This window comes from Planococcus citri, chromosome 3 (assembly GCF_950023065.1).
Source record: "Planococcus citri chromosome 3, ihPlaCitr1.1, whole genome shotgun sequence".
NCBI lineage: Eukaryota > Metazoa > Arthropoda > Insecta > Hemiptera > Pseudococcidae > Planococcus > Planococcus citri.
In genome coordinates, this window is record NC_088679.1 from 21932495 (window position 1) to 21941556 (window position 9062).

Consider the following 9062-nt stretch of genomic DNA (forward strand, 5'->3'; position numbering starts at 1 on the left):
GAAGTTTCCATCGTGGTACGTCGGAGGTGTGAAGGGTACATAATGATGTATATGTTACTATGATATTCGGGAGCAACCAGACATTTGGGACCTGCAATAAACCAAACACCTGAGTTTTAAAATTTCAAAACATATGTTAATTAATGATGTATTGTTCGTCGTACAGGTATATGAAGAGGGGTGAAGAGCATAGAATACTACATATTCTCAGTTCCATAGTGTGGGTTGTTTCACATTTTTGTTCAAGTATCGCACTTTTTCTGTCATCTGTACCTGCTTCTTTCTCAACATACAAGAATACAACTAATTCGACGATGCTTTTCGTAAGTATACTTAGTACTAGTTCTCTTTCGATATATAAGTACTTCTCAATCGAAGTGGTGACGGTGAATTTGATAATTCGATCGTATTGGATTTAATTAATCGATTTTCAAAAACAGTGAGATGTGTCAGTGTGATTTTAATCGAGCTTTTGATGAATTTTTTTTTGGAAATGCGTGCGATGATTCAGAAATTGAGTATTTTACCCATACTTCTTTATAGTTTATGAGTTTGGTCGATGAAATTTTACTTTTAGCAAATATGTTTTATAAAAATTCACTTGTTGTGAGGTGTGTGTTAAGTTAGGGAGGTAGATGGTTTATTATAATTTATCCTTATCGTACAGGTATCCACTCATGTCCATTTTTCATTTTCATTGATGTCTAATATAGGAATGTTCGACTCCTGTGAATTGAATTCAACTTCATCAAATAATCAGTGGATAATAATATTTTGTGAAAGTAATTCGAAATTAATCCATTATTATTATAGTATAATCAAGTATTATTATGTAGGTACCTAATTAGGTATGGTAGATAGAAATTACAAAAGCGTATAAGTTACGCCTTACTGCATTTCGAATTTCAACTGTAAAAACTTCAAAATCATCGATTTAAAAGCAAGTCGTATCGACTAAACATTATTTTTACTAAAAATCCCAAAATCACCATTCGCTTTTGAGGAGTAAAAGGGGCATAATTCTTTGAACATGCTGACTATGTAAGCATCTGAATCGTTGCATTACATTTCTTGTGCCTTTATTTTATTACTCGTCTATCGAAGTGTGCTTAAAAATGATTCCCTTTCGTTTTACTATGCTTATTTTAGCTGTAATTAGAAATAGTTTTGTTGCGCTCAGTTTATAGGTATACCTGAACAGCCTAACGTAGCGATAATTTTTTCTGAACTTATTCATCAAATTGAATCATAAACGTACATTTGGCAACATCGGTTTTCTCTAATGTTGAAAACAACCATTTAAGCTTACCTCTACTTCAAACAAACTTTTTTTATTTGATTAAAATTTCAACGTTGTTAGTCGCAATACGTACGTATGGTATCAAACTTACATTGTTTTATAAATAACTGTAGCTAATACCTACCTAACCACTACCTAAATGCATTCGTTTTCGATTTTGACCTGTCAATGTAGTGATATTCTTTCCAAATTTTGATAGTTTCGTTGCCGATATACTATTTGCTGACGAAAGTATCACCTTGGATAGGTAATTTGGAAAGAAACTATACACGCAGAATTAATTCGAAATAATACCGGTGCAAATATTACTCATCTTTGGGAACAATTGTCATTCGGATGACCTCAATTCAATACGTATAATAGTGCTCGAAAGTTGAAAGTACCTATGCAATGGATCGGCATACTTAGTACCTAATATGTACCTATTTTGTCTGTGTTGGAAATTTGTTACTTAGTATTTTTTTTTTTTACTCGTATTCATTTGTTTTTTCAAATTGTTTATCGATAGATAGGATCATAAAACTAATGCACAAAATTTAAAATCATTTTTTGCGTTATCTAATGAGCTATGTTGCCATGTGTACTCGACTTGGTGCAAAGATTTCAATTTTCAAATAATGAGGTAATAAAGTGCCCAAAGGCCAAATCTGGTCACTGAAAAAATTAAGAGCCAAGTAGAGATTTGGCCAAATTTTATAATTTTCAAGGGAAGGTTCGATAGTATTGCACTCATCGAAAATAGCTGCACTTGTAACCCAAACAATTTTATACCATGTTGAATTCTGAACTAGAACTTTTCAAAAACTTTGTCATTTTCTCAAGAAGAATGTTGTTAAGAGAGGTGAAAAGTTCAAATTATAATTAGGTACTTGTCTATTCTATTTTTTTTTTCAATTTTTTTTTTTTTTTTTTTGATAATATACGTTTACCTACATTACGTAAATTATGGTAAATAGACCGAATGTTTTTGGTGATCAGGATTAGCATACGTATTTCTGCTTTATCCAAAAGTGGCTCCCGGGTCTGAAATCGTCTCATTAAAGGAGGGTATCCAAACTGGCAAACTGGCTGAAAAAGTTTGTAATCGGACAAACCTGAATTGAAACAGCTGCAGAGCATATAAAAATACATCATGAGCCAAATTTCAAGTGCTAAAGTGCAATTTTCGATTTTTAGTAAATTTTTAAAAATCAAATCTGTGTCAAAAATATCAAAATTTGACCAAATTGTCCTAGAAATTTGAAATTTGGTTGTACCCTATTTTCGACTCCCCGAATTCAATGGAAACAGTTTCGAACCGTTTTGAGCAGTTCTGGAGCCTCCAGCAAATTTTCGAATGTTAAAATTTCCTCAAAATTTTTCCTACGAAGGTTTGCAAAGCTAAAATTTACCTACCTTGTACCCTAATTTCAACACGCCGAGTCAACTGAAAATGATTTTAGTCCATTTTTGAGCCACGAATAATTTTTTGGAAATTTTCAATTCTCTAAAAAATTTAAAATCTGTTGAAGTGAACTAAATGGTGTGTAATTTTACAAGTCAAGTCGCTAACAAAGCAACCATCGTGTTTATACAGGCTATTTTTAACGTTATTTTGCACAGTTTTTATGGTATTGTGAAAATCTGAAATTTTCAAAATATCGCTTGAGGCTTTAGAGCAGATTGAAACCACTTCCAGCATACTCAGCGTGTTGAAATTAGGGTTTAAAGTAAATTTTAGCTTTGCAACTTTCTCGAGTAAAATTTTGCTGAAATTTGAACATTTAAAAATTTCATGGGAGGTTTCAGAACTGCTCAAAGTTGGGTCAATTTGATGAAATTTTGTTCTTTATTTTTCAAGATGGCCAATTTCGGACACTCTTGGATTTGGGGGTAAAATTGCAATTTCCTAGAAGAAATTCGCCCACAAATTGATTTATTTTTCGATAATAAGGTGTTCGAAAAATACGAAATTCTCTCTACTTTCGATTGATGTGACTTTTAAAGCCAATGTGTGATCTATGGCTTTTATATAGGCAATACTTAAGTAGAGAATATATGTTATTTTTCACTCAAAATGTTACTGTTTTATGAAATTGTACGATTAAAAAAAATATTTGATACAAAATTGATCACATTCAAAGATTGTGTTATTCAAATTCAACAATGCATTCGTTTACTCGTATTATAAACTCGTTTTGTCAAAAGAGTCTCTATAGGTAGGTATACTGGGTATCATCAAAGCATACATACTACATTACATGCACTCGGATGCATATTAAAAGGGGCTTCAACATACCGGAAATGAAAATTGAAGGTCATAATAGGAACACTATAAGATCAATTAGGCAGCATAAAATTTCCAATGCGGTACTCACAAATTACACGCCTGAGATCACGATGTACTGTATCACTTTGTTTTTCAGACTCGCTGTAGCGCATTATCTTGGCCGAAAATTTCAACTTCACGAAATCATCGGTATGATTGAAATGAAAAATAGAAAAACCAAACTCATATAGATACATTTTAAACAAGCGCAATGTTTTAATTCTTGAAATTGAACCTGAAAGAAGGTATTTCCGAGTGCAATGTACTTAACGACATGTTTTAAATTGCATTTAATAAATAGCAATTGATTCAGGTCGACGAGACGATGTTGAAAGATTTAGAGGTACAGGGAGACTGTCGTGTCGGTTAATTGTGGAAACTTGTGGTGCGCGTGTATATTCCGTTGTTAAGAAGAGTATTATTACTTTTTTAGCTTTGTGAATTGAAGTCAGTTGTTGGACGATTAAATCAACAATGTAGGCTTAAGTATATACTTCCTGTATATGTAACTTCAACATCCATCGTTCGCGGTTACCGGATATACCGCCATATATGCGTTTTATTTTCGTCAAACGACGAATAAATAAATTTACAAATTTCAAAAAATATAATCTATAAGAATTTTATATTTTAAATCGTTCAGTTTTCAAAGAGAAATTTGATCGAAGAAAATATTGCATCAGAAATGGCGTTGATATGAAATCATAGATGTTAAATAGGTACCTCTACCTAGCTTTTAAAAGAACATGTACGATTTTGTTCGAACTTCAGCTTTAATTTATGATTGCTCTTCTGTGCGAAAATATTTTTTAGTTTTATTGCCCTAAAATTAATCCCTTTTTGAGTACCTATTCTTATATGAGGAAATATATTGTATACAACAACCACCCCATATCTTACCAATTTACTCCACAAAATATCTCTTTCACGCGTACTATACTGGAAACGTGTCGTAAATCATTTAATGTAATTTTTTCTGCGATATTATGCGGGTCTATATGTGTACAATGTATAATTCGTCATATTAAACTAATCCCATCGTTGATTTTGTCTTAGGTGCGAACGTCAAACCGAAGCGAACATTTCATTGTCAAGAAAGATGAATTCCGAAGTTATCAGAATTCTAAGTAGTAGCGCCAATGGTGAATTGATTTTAATTATCACCTGTGTTCTACTACTTATTACTCCGGTAACTGACACCAACCGAAATCATCTTCGTAATTATTTAATTGTTAATTAAGTAGGTATTTATACGAATGAATGTAAGTAGAGGTATCTCGAATTTCGAGTTTTAATCTATCTAGTTTAAGAATCACTGTGTATCGAAAAATAAATCCAATAAAATCAAACAAATTTCGATGACGTGGTTTTTATTACATGTTGAAGAAGTTGTCTATACGTAACGCCTGATCAAATATTGACTTTGAAAACCTTTTCTACATCTACGATAGGTACGTGTTAGTACGTTGCGAATAAAATTCAAAACTGAGATTCGTATTGAATACTGATCGTTGCGAATTTCAAATACGTTAGAAAACTTTCGGCATTTTCTTTGTTTACCTTCAATTAAACGTTTCCGTCAGCAAGATTAAAATCGGTGTATGTAACGTCTGTTGAGAAGAATTATGAACGAATTAATACGTGTTGAACAAGTACCTATCTATAGTGTGAGAAAATGCTCGCTAGTCGCTACGTTTTCATTTCTGAAATGAATTGAAATACACCATAAAATATGAGTAATCTAAAGGTAGAAGTACGTGTGCCTCTTACCTATAGGTATATACCTATGTTCATTTTTTCCAATATATGTACTCATCTTCACATATTACCTACGTGAACAAAAACTAATACATCGCTATATACCTATAGTTCAAATGAAATAAAAGAATTCCGAAATATAAAGCAAAGAGAGAGTAAAGTTTTCTATAATGAATTCGCATATTAACGTAGAATGAAAATACCTTTAAATACAAATTTACCGTTCGTGTTTTGAAATACAAATGAAGCTGACAAAAAAAAAGTACATCAGTGTGCTCGTGCATTTAGAAATATTCAAATGAATCCATGTGAAACAACGTTTTTACCTAGGGAAAATATCGCTAGTACATATAGGTAAATATTTCCAATGTATAGGTAGATACATTTCCAGCATACCATCTGATCCTACACGAAACAGAACATTAGAAAAAAAAATTCCAGTATTTTTCGAATCTGCGGGTACAGTTTATGAATACGTAGCGGTATACTTATTTGAGAATCCCTAGTTTGGGATTAATTCATCCTGTGCCTCCCAGTTACATTTTTATTGAATATTCTTTTAACTACTGTAAATGGAAAACATAGATGATCACTGTCCATTTTGATTCAGTATGAAGCGTGCTTGTTGTGGATGCGTCTATGGTAAATTTTTCGATAGTGTGGTTTTATAAAACTGTATAATATACAGACACCTAGTACATAGTTTTTGTAAGTGAACAGTTAAGTATTGAATAATTATTTATTTTTTTGAATACACGCGGTGAAAAATTTCCGGTTATTTTATATTTGAATTTTTTTTTTTCGTTATTAAAATTTCATTTTTTTTTTTTTGATAATATATTCGAATTTGAGTGAACGATAAAAATACATAAATACATATACCAATCGAACGTACGAATTAATTGGTATCAATATAATTGTAACAGATCTTTGATCAGTAAATACGGATCGTTATATCAATGGTTATATTTGTGCGAATTTAATTGACTACCATAGTCTTGTTATTATAGTGAAATACTCGATTAACGCAGTACAAAGACGTGTAAGTAGGTTTTGTATTTTGAAACAAAATTCTATCCGATATTGCCAGAAAATAATGAAGCTTATAGACTTATTTGATTTCATAATCTACGAAATTAGTTGATTTTTGCCACAAAAAAAAAATTGAATTTTTTACGTTTAAATACCTACTTGTATCATATTTATTTAAAATTGCAACAATGCATTATTGTTAACAGTGATACCACCATAGAAAGATATGCCCATTGAAAATTGAAATTTATTAAATACAAAATTTATTTCGTTATTTTGAAGAAAATCCCTCCCTGCGAAGATACATAATATAGATAGGTAAACGTGTTTTGAAATGTGAATATGAAATAACAAGAACCTATCGTCGCTGGGCTTGCAAGTCTATATCTCAAAGCAAAAATGACGAACTAATTTTAACCAAGTTTCTGTTTAGTTAAGATATGTGAGAAAAATTACACGATGATAGTGCGAAGCTAAGCTATAGCGCTATTTTGGAAATCCCTTATTTCAATGTTAAATCGTCATTACCGTTGAAAGACCTCTTAATAAATCGGTCAACTAATTTGAACAATGTTTGTTAATTGGGTAAGCCTACAGTAAAAACTTAATAAATTGCAATGTCACGGAAAGGTTTGCCCCGTACGAATAATTCATTTTGGAATAAAAGGTCAAGTTGAAGTGTAGATATCTTGAAATTTTTTTAATTAAAAATTGAATATTATTTATTTAATAGAACGTATAAAAATCTAGTTGTTGAATTGTACTGTTGGATTTGAAGCTAAGTAGGTATACATATGTACACTGGAGTAGATAATTTTTTTTTTATTATCACGAAGCATGATTCACAAATAGCTAGCTAGATAGGTAGGAATACATATAATTTATCCATCCTAAACAAATTTGAAATATGTGCTTTTTTATGTTTTTGCCTGATTCGTTTTGAGCTGAGTATGAATGAAGCAATAAGTGAAGATAGGCTTTTTTATATTAGGTACTTATGTATTTTTTTTTTCAAGAAAAAAAAGTTGTTAAAATTAATTTTGCATGTTTCCATGTTATTGATCAATGATCACGAAGGTATTAATTGGCATAGAAAAAAGGTACCCTAGAATTGTATTTTAAATTTGAAACGCATTATAAAATCCAACACTATAGGTACCTACTATTGCTAAATTTAACGCAAATTATGCCGGTCTTACATATATAGGTGTACAAGCTTACAAACTGTCGAATGTGATGTTCCATTCTAGTTTTAATTTCATTGGCTTATTTTTACGAGACTTTTAATTCATAAATTCAATTATTTATTTTCAGGTTTTCAAATTCAATATCGAGTTGACATTGTTTTTTGAAAAAAGGATCGCAACAGGATTTGTTAATGTCTACTCACCTATTCTGTTGTTAAGTACCAGAAATATAGAAGTGTTTGCTGGTCTCCTACTATTTCTAGTGCTTAACATTAGAACGGTGCTGACACAGCAACTTTATGGAACTAATTAGTTGTATTAATAATTGTAAAAAAATCCATTTTTTTAAATTGAAAAATGAAAGTATTTTTGAACTTGATTTTTTAAAATCGGAATTGTGAATGGATACCATATTATATAGGTAACTGCCTACTTATGAATTTTTGTATTTTTTTGTTTTGTTTTGGTTGTTTGTTGTTGTTCTTTTTTTTAAAAAATAATAATAATTTTGTACCTATTTTTCTGATCATCTAAGTTCCTATTTTTAAAGTTTAAATAATAAAAATAGTGACAAGTACCATATTACGTTTCATTAGTATTTCATCTTTATGAACAAGTGAACACCTTATTGTACATTATAATTAATTGCAACAAACAAAAATTCTTAGGAGACGAACAGTAAGTAGTTAGTACCAACTATTCATTATTTTGAACTTCAAGGAATTCAGCTGCCTATCTGAGTAACTGATTCAACCATAAAGTAGGTAGGTACCTTAACTATGTACCTATGTATGTGAACGTTATGCCCATCTAGGCACTTTTTAAAAAACTTATTCATCTCGCTTTGCCTTCTTTCATGAAGAATATTTATAAAAAATTTTCATTCGTCATTATAAAATATAGGTAAATTTGCTGCATCGTTATATCCACACACCAGGACTTGCTTTCTTAGACATCTTGTTCCTGTTAGACGTATGAATCACATTATCGATTCCTGAGCAATCTAAACTTGATTCGAAAATTAGGTTTCTTTGTTTTTTCAAATTATGAATATGCACAGACTTTTGCATTCATATACATAAACATTGGGTGGAGTAAAAAAAAAACATATCCGGGATTTGGACAAAAATTAGACGAGAGCAAGTTTACTTCAAATGAGATGGTATAAGTATCTACCTAGAAAAATTTTGAGCCCCCCAGCCATTGAGAAGGCTGAGGCAGGCTCAAGTGTGAGAGTGGTCTTGATCTTGAATTTCAAATTCAATGGGTCAGGTACCTATTCATGTTCAGAAACTCAAATCACCACTTTTGAATTTTGATGAGGGTGACCGAGGGACTGCACAAGTTATACTACTCTAAAATGGCAAAACAGCACTTTAAAAAAATAAATGACCTCACTTTGAAGACTTTTTTCTAAACCCTCTGAGCGGCTATAGTGGGCTCAAAATTTTTCTACATAGGGAGCCTCACACTCATA

The 9062-nt window shown here is 31.2% G+C and overlaps 1 long non-coding RNA gene across 1 annotated transcript; it reads left to right on the forward strand.

Annotated features, from left to right (window-relative positions):
• Positions 1-178: 178 nt before the first annotated feature.
• LOC135841139 (uncharacterized) lies at positions 179-4965 on the forward strand. The gene is made up of 3 exons (XR_010557850.1): positions 179-323; positions 714-782; positions 4665-4965. It is a non-coding gene; the product is annotated as an uncharacterized LOC135841139 (long non-coding RNA).
• The last annotated feature ends 4097 nt before the right edge of the window (positions 4966-9062 follow it).